This window comes from Anguilla anguilla, chromosome 7 (assembly GCF_013347855.1).
Source record: "Anguilla anguilla isolate fAngAng1 chromosome 7, fAngAng1.pri, whole genome shotgun sequence".
NCBI classification, from domain to species: Eukaryota; Metazoa; Chordata; class Actinopteri; order Anguilliformes; family Anguillidae; genus Anguilla; species Anguilla anguilla.
In genome coordinates this window covers 18467123-18475503 of record NC_049207.1, presented here as the reverse complement: position 1 = coordinate 18475503, position 8381 = coordinate 18467123, and positions in this window count along the sequence as shown.

The window sequence follows — 8381 nt, the reverse complement described above, 5'->3', positions numbered from 1 at the left end:
ACAGAGAAGTATAATACTGTGGTATGTAGCACTGCAAGTGGCTCTGGAGAGGAGTTTGCCAAAGCTAACATTGTTTCAATAATTATTCCCCCAGAAGATTACGCTGCCGCCCTGGTTAATGTATATTTGTCTTAATGTCAGAAGCGCATTCTCGGTTTATCAGCCGGCTGCATTCTGCGATGTGTGCAAATTGGTGTTAAGTGCCAGGCAGCCTCCGAGGATGGCTGAGGAATCCAGGCCTGGCACAGCTGCGATCACAAGCGAAGCTGTGTCTAATGTCATGGATCATGGGTTGACAAGTGACCCGTGAGAGTGGGTGGGCTGTCCTCGGTGAGACGAAGATAAACACAGACCGCGGAGGAATCTGAGACGGCTTTGCCCAGACAGGCAGCACACAGACAGCCTGGCATGACAGCCGCGATGAACGGACGCCCAGACAGACTTGCTGACACTGGCCCGTTTTGACGGATGTGCGGGTGGAATGGCTTGTGGCCTTGATGTCGTCTTGGTCCTGTGGGTCAGTGTTGCTAGGGTGACTTCAAAATCCCAAGACAGTCTGACGTAATCTGTCTGCCAACAAAGCCAAAACTATTGCGTTTCAACCACCAAAAGGAAACCCAATGCTTTCAATGACACTTACTGTGGATAAAAAAGACCAAGCTTAAAAATGGCTTCTGACATCAAATTATAAACTAAGGAAACCCAAATCTGGCTCGTTCGCCTCAGTCAATCTTGCTAATGTTTGCTATAAATGGATTTTTAAAATTACATTTACACAATTTAAAAATGGGAAAAGGGCCAAAATTCCAGTACTGCAAGTCAGTGCAGAATGAGTGAAAATAAGAGCCAATATGGCTGGGAAAGTCGAGGCTGGCAACCCTGCTGGAAATCCTATAGGAGCCCTAGAGGTGCCGTTTGGCCACTGGACGATTGACACTTTTGATCACAGCCACTTAAAGTTCTCATTCAATCAGTGATGCCCATTAAGCAATTAAGACTGGTGTTGGAAGGAGGAGCAGACCTCCTTGAATCTCAAGTGGTCGCTCTGATATTAGCTGCTGTAGTTCCTTCCTTATACAATATGCTATGCAAAGGAAGGAAACACTCAGGTTGAATGGGAACCATAATCTTTGAAGTGCATGTTTATCAAGCTCAAATGATCCTGCTTTATTCAACATATATTTTTGAGTGTGTTTGTACAAAAATGTTATTTTGATAATTCTTTATGGACCTCGTTCTGTTATCAGGAATGATTCAGCAATCAAATGCAACAATAATGTGATGTTTTGATGCTTATATTGATCAAATCTATCAAAGAGCTGTGTCTAACCTTACCTAACAGTAACATGCAATTATTATTTATTGATTGCTTATAAGGGTCTTGCCCTCCTGTACTGTACAGTAATATACAAAACAGATGTCACCAGCAGACAACGTGAAATTACAACGTGACCCCAGTTTCAGTGCTCCAGATGAGTGATTCACATAAAACAAAAGCCAGTCAAAGCACTGCAGACAATGGGACCATGTTTCCTGAAAATGTGCTCGTTTGCTTCCAACACGGCAGAAAACCTGCCCTGTCCACGCTGTCCCACACGGCAACCCAGGCCTCCTAAATTACTTACTGTCCGCTCTATACCCTCTACAAAGGGATAGTTCTTCAAAGCTAGCATTGAAGTGCCATTGTTTGAAGAAGGCTTTTATTTCGGATGGAGTGTGGAACTAATGAAAAAAGCGACGAAAAGCTCAGCCGTTTAATCCGTTTTTCTGGAAGCGCGGTCCGCGCTTATGCAAATCTGGCCCGAGTCTTCCGTGCTGTGACGCGGGACGGGGTCTTTCTCCGGTTTTTTGGGTTTCCTCGTATTGTCTGACGGCCGAGCCTGTTCCAGCCGCTTCCTCTGTCGCTGGTGACAGGCAGATGTTTGCGCATTTTTTGTTTATAATCGGTAGCCGTGGTCCAGCTCCGGCATAGGAACTACTTCCTTAACCTTGGAGGAACCCGGACAGAAATGACTCTCTGGGTCTGGAATTGCAATTATGTGGAAATCTAAATCTGACAGAGTTGTAGACCACGCTGGTCTGGCCCGCTGCAGAGTCGGGGAGAAGTTTTTTTGGACGTGCCCCTGCGCAGTAATTGGGAGTGCTAAAAAAAGGGAGACATGTCATTTTGTAAGCCTCTGTAACGGACCAGAATAATAGTGATGGACCCAGCGGGCTTGCCTGGAGTGGGCGGCCTAGAGAATGTCTCTTTCTCTCACTCTCACCCTCTCTTCCTCTCCCTCTCTCTCTTACCCTCTCACCCTCTCTCTCCCTCTTTCTCTCTTTGTCACCCTCTCTTCCTCTCTCTCACCCTCTCTCTCTCTCTCTCTCTCTTGCTCTCACTCTCTATCTTTCTGTCATACCCCCTCTCCCTCTCTCTCTCTCCCTCTCTCTTTCTCTCACCCTGTGGACAGCCCCTGCTGCCACATCTGCAGTCCAGGCCCAGTGCTGCAGCCACTGTCTGCTCTGAGGGCGCCTCCCCAACTTGGCTCTGTTGAACTCTGCGCCACTTCGAGCTGATGAACGTGGGAAACACACAAGTACACACGCTGGCCTTCCGGCTTCACTTCTGTATTTGTTTCTTTTTAAAGAAAAAAAAACGTGTTTCACAAAAACACATAATTGACAGATGTTGCAGGTATTTATTGAATAAAACATGTCTCACTGGATGTACAATCTCAGTGGCTCATTGTTTGTCTGTCTGAAAGAAACACCCTGAGGCCAGAGTTGTATGCGATCCCACCGTACAGTGTGCATGTGCAGTGTGTTCCTGGATAAATCATTTGCACCCTCTGGTCAATGTACTTTACATGTGACTTGTAGAAGGTCTCGTCTGGCTGTGTTATTCTCTGGAGGTTCCAGAAGGACTGGCTCACATGTTTGCTTTATGACTTCCCTTTGCTGTTCTATCAGACAGTGTTTTTCTAGCTATCAACCTGCGGGTTTCCTCTCGCTGGTCACATTTGTTTGTGTCTTAATAAAACAAAAAATATAGAGAGAAGAGTATGATGTGATGGCAAGCACTTCGATATAGAGAAAAGCCTCACAGAATGGGATATAAAAGACATAAGCCTGCAAGCTGTAGAAAGAAAGAAAAAGTTTTGCCTTTAAAAGGGATGTGTTTGGAAGCATGCCACTGTACCATTTTATGTGACCCGAAGGCAGCTATTTGAAGGCTTTCGAAAGCAAGCAATTCCTTGCTCACCTTTTCAGGTTGTTCTGGAAAACTTCGCAGGGGCGTGTACAGCCACGCGCATACCAAGAGGACGTGCAGCCACACATACGCGCAGTCAGCACCTGGGCCCGGGATAAAGGCCCGAGACGAACTACCGAACAAAGAGGGAAAGTGATTTTGAAACGGCCTTTCTCCCCCACTGCGCAGGGGGACCAGGCTGGGACCCCGCGGTTGTATAATGTGTTTTCCCACAGAGCGGGCGGCTGGGCGGGCGGGGATGACGGTGCAGGCTGCGGAACAGGGCGTCGTGTGTTCTGGAGAGCTCCGCTCGTCCGCGGGGTTTGTCGGGGCTTGTCAGAGCGCATTCCTCAGCTCAGCTGCTCGGCGCTGCGTTCCCGCTGCATTCCACAGCCCGGGAGAACCCAGCCTGGATTCTCTGCTCCCACACGCTGATACGGCGCGTGCATCATGCATGCTCACACACACACACACACACACATACTCACACACACACACACACATACATGCATATAGACACATACACACACACACACACACACACACACACATACTCACACACACACACACACATACATGCATATAGACACATACACACACACACACACACACACAGGCGCACATACAGACACACACACACACACACATACATGCATATAGACACATACACTCACACACACACACACACATACACACACACACATACATGCATATAGACACATACACTCACACACACACAGGCGTACATACAGACACACACACACACACACATACATGCATATAGACACATACACACACACATACACGCACATACATGCACATAGACACATACACACACGCACATACATGCATATAGACACATATACACACACACACACACACATATAGACACACATACACATGCTCACACACACACGCACATACATGCATATAGACACATACACACACACATACACATGCTCACACACACGCACATACATGCATATAGACACACACACACACATACACATGCTCACACACACATGCACATACATGCATATAGACACATACACACACATGCACACATACAGACACATATACACACTCACACACACATGCGTGCGCACACACATATATACACACGTGCACACATGCACACACCCACATACACACATACATACACCCATGCTGATGCACACACATACCGCACAGATATGCTCGCACATGTAATGTATACATGCACATCTATGTTTGCATACATAGCATACACACATATGACCCACACACACACATAAATGTTTATTCCAGTCCATACAAACAGACATACACAAGTATGTCCATGTCATGCAAACATACACTTACGTACACACATATCTATATGCAATCATGTACACACATGCATACACACAATCACACACAATTATTAGGTCCACCTGTTTCCAATCCTTTGCCCCCTTCTTTCCCATACACTAGGGATATTTTATTATTCATAAACCATCCTATTTATGAAGCAAAATATGAATAGGATGTATTGTACATGTGTAGATTCCCTCTCAGAATATGCATGGCTATTATTTATTATTCTGTCGTTAGTGGGAGGTGTGCTGCCACTATGCAGATGTGGGTCTGTAGAGTCACCATTTCTGATGCATCAGAATAATACTTTTTTTTCTCCTCAACGATCAACAGGCCAAGTGTGCATCTACATCAATGGCTGCATTTGGACCCTGGGCAGCCTGTTAAATGGCCCTGGGCTTTGGGCCTTGAGAAGGTAAAAATGCTTATGCTGCATTGCAGAGCATGTGCTGGTCTATGCGTGTTCTGAAGCATTGCACTTGAGCCTCCGTGTGTATTTTGGCTGGACCAATGACAAGAAACACATCACTAACAAATGAGACAAGGACTCCTCAGGCAGTATCTTAACGTGTGTTCAAAGCTCATGTTATTTTCATGCACAGGAATTTTACCTGTAACTGTGCAGCTCTCCAACAGAAGTTTTGACAAGCACAAGGAATGCTGGGAAACCCAAGGTGTCCACTTTCAGATGGAAATTTCACAAAAAATCTATTGATACCGAGAAAATATCTGATGATTTGTCATGCCGTTTGATGTTTATCGGGTTGCTTGAGTTGGAACATTCCACTTGAAATTAGTTTGTCGGGCTTTAAATCCCTATGATTGGTAACCTCATAAACCTCACAGGCACTACAAGAGCTCCTGTGAATCATCACAGTAAAAGACAGAATATTTACTGCAGAGTCCTTGGACAGCCCCACAATCAAACAAGCAGAGTTTTGTGTGCCACTAATTACATTACGATGAAAATCTGAAGTATGTCATTTCATGAGAACATATGAATGTTTCAGATTCAGTTCTGTGGGGGTGCAGTATTTTCTAGGAAATTCCTTTTCAGCAATCATTGTGCCTTTCAACCCAGTCATGCCTTTGCGTTAAACCCATTTTGTAATTTCTGGCTAAAAATGAATTGTGTATTTTAAAGAGGAAAGCAAACACTGCACAGGGAACATACTGTCTAGATTCTAGGGAGGCTGCCAGATCCTCCATTGCCCAATTCACCTCCCTAACTCAATTAGCCAATCCCGGATAGCTCCTGGTCTGTGAAGAGTCCATCCTTGTGTTCTGTGTTTGCGGGTGTGCTTGTGTGTAATGTTTTTGAATGTTTGTGCGTATGTTTATGTGTTGTTTGTGTGGAGTGTTTCTGTGTCGTCCGTGGGGGGGGGGGGGGGGGGGGGGGGGGGGGTGTTTGCACTTGTTTTTGTACGCATTGTTTGCCTGGGGTTGCCACATATGTTGCCTGTGTGTGGTTTAACGTGGTTGCATGTTTGTGTGTGTTTTCGCTGTGGGTTGTTTGCGTGCGCGTTTGCACGGCACGTGTTATTCCTATGCGTTGTTTGCGGGCCGGTTGCATGTTTTCATGTTGTCTGGCTCTGGGCTCCAGCCTGTGGTGAGGTCATCGGGATGAGCGGCGCGTCTCTCCTAACCTCCGGCACCGCCCCCACTGTGGCAGGGGTGGGGTGCGGGGCTCTGCAGAAAGGGCTGGGCCCGGCTTCTGGAGCTTGGGCAAGATGGGTGCCGCTGCATTACTCACCCTGAACCTGCTGTGCGGCGGCAACAGTAGCGGCGCAGCGAAGGAATGCTCTCAGGTACCATTCCAGTTCTCTCTGAAAGGAGGAGGACGTCAGTGGCAATAGGCTGCAAAGGGGAAGGTTAACTGCCGAGAGTTATAGTCACAGTGCATAATCTGGAATTGCCTAGTTGGGTTGAGCAAATTGAAAAGCAAAATGTTAAGGTTTCCATCTGTATCGGTCAAAAATCACAGGACATCACTTTGACCCGGATCTGAGGTACCCTGTGTCCTGGGCGAGAGGCTGCATTGTATTAATACAGAGAACCTTGGCAGATTCCTGTGAAGCCTTTGCTTGCTTGACCTGTTTTAAATCAGCTGTGAAAGAAGAAGAGGCGATGCCGCCTTAGCTTCCTCCTCACATTGTGTGGCATGAATCATTTACCAGCCACCTCACCTCCCAGCCCCAGCCTGGCTCCCCTGCCCCAGCCCCAGCCCCAGCCCGGCACCCCTGCCCCAGCCCCAGCCCGGCACCCCTGCCCCAGCCCCAGCCCCAGCCCGGCTCCCCTGCCCCAGCCCCAGCCCCAGCCCCAGCCCCAGCCCGGCTCCCCTGCCCCAGCCCCAGCCCCAGCCCCAGCCCCGGCGCTAGCTCACGCACTTATGAGATTAGGAAGCCTTGCATCACATCCCTGAGAAATATCCTGGGCTTTTGGAAATGGAAAACCTGCATTGACTGGCACGAGGGCCTCCTTCTGTTTAACTATCTCCAAACTCGCTGTGCTGGGCTGAAGATGTGGCTGCTATCCACACATCCAGTCTGCATCGTCTTCGGATCATGATATTAACAATAAGCAAAATGATATAATAATACTGTAAGGATGGTGCCAAAATATGCATCAGTTGTGATTGAGAAGGAATGTGCTTTGGACAATGCTCTTTTGTTTTCAATAGACATCTGATAATAATAATAATATATAATAATAATATATAATAATATAATATAATAATAATAATAATTATTATTATTATACATTGTATTCATTGGACACCTTTCATATGCCCAAAAATACTATTCAGTCCAAAACAACAATATAAAAAGACGAGCAGTTATTGTAGCACTGAATTCTCTTTTCTATCAAGTCAAAAAAAAATAAAATTAAATAAAATCTCACTGTTTCTCCAGGATGCTTTCAATCAGAGGGACTAACATGGCTATCCTGTTCAGAATGACTCATGAATGAGGGAGCACTGAATCACATGCCCTGCATACACCTTCAGTTTGAGCCGTGGCTGTGTGAGTCCGCTTTTGGCTAAACTCCCTTTTTGAAACATTTCCTTGTGCCTGGCAAAGGAGGACAAAGATGTGAAATGAAAGGAGGGAAAAGAAAGGTTGTGCTGTGATACATCAGCGGGATCGTGCCTGTCTGTCTGATTCACGCTACACACGCATGACCTGACCCCCTGGCATGTCCACAGGGTGACATCACAAGTCTGTGTTTTCATCTCCGGTTTCCCGGTTGTGCCTTTTTTAATATCTCAGACAAGTGTACCTCCACTGGGAATCTTTTTGAAAGGCGCTATACACAAATGGCGAATGACATCTTAAAGCACTGTGACCTTCACTGAGTGGTGGAAACAGTCTATGTCAAAAATCACAGGTCAGTTCGGAAGTCCAGCCTTTTTTTCAAAGGACCCTGTATGCATTACTTGAATTCAATTTATGTTGCACATGATGTGAAGTTACATAAATATTTTTTCATGAAGGTTCATTTTCTTTTGCAATATTTACTTGGCTATACAAGGCAACCCAGGTCAAGGTCTCTCACAAATGAGTCTGAAACATCTCTTTGAGACACAAAGGGAACATGTCATTTTCCCTTTTGAAAGCACATTGCTTGCATTAAGATATCTCTTTTCGGGATGTATGACCAAAGGTGTCGTGAATAGATGTGTGTGTGTGTGTGTGTGTGTGTGTGTGATGGTAGACTATAATACAATTATTCATTCCTTGATGGAGCAGCGAAGTAACATTTTATGCCATGCAGAGGTTCCTGAGCCACAGTGTAATCTGCCCTTGCAGCAATC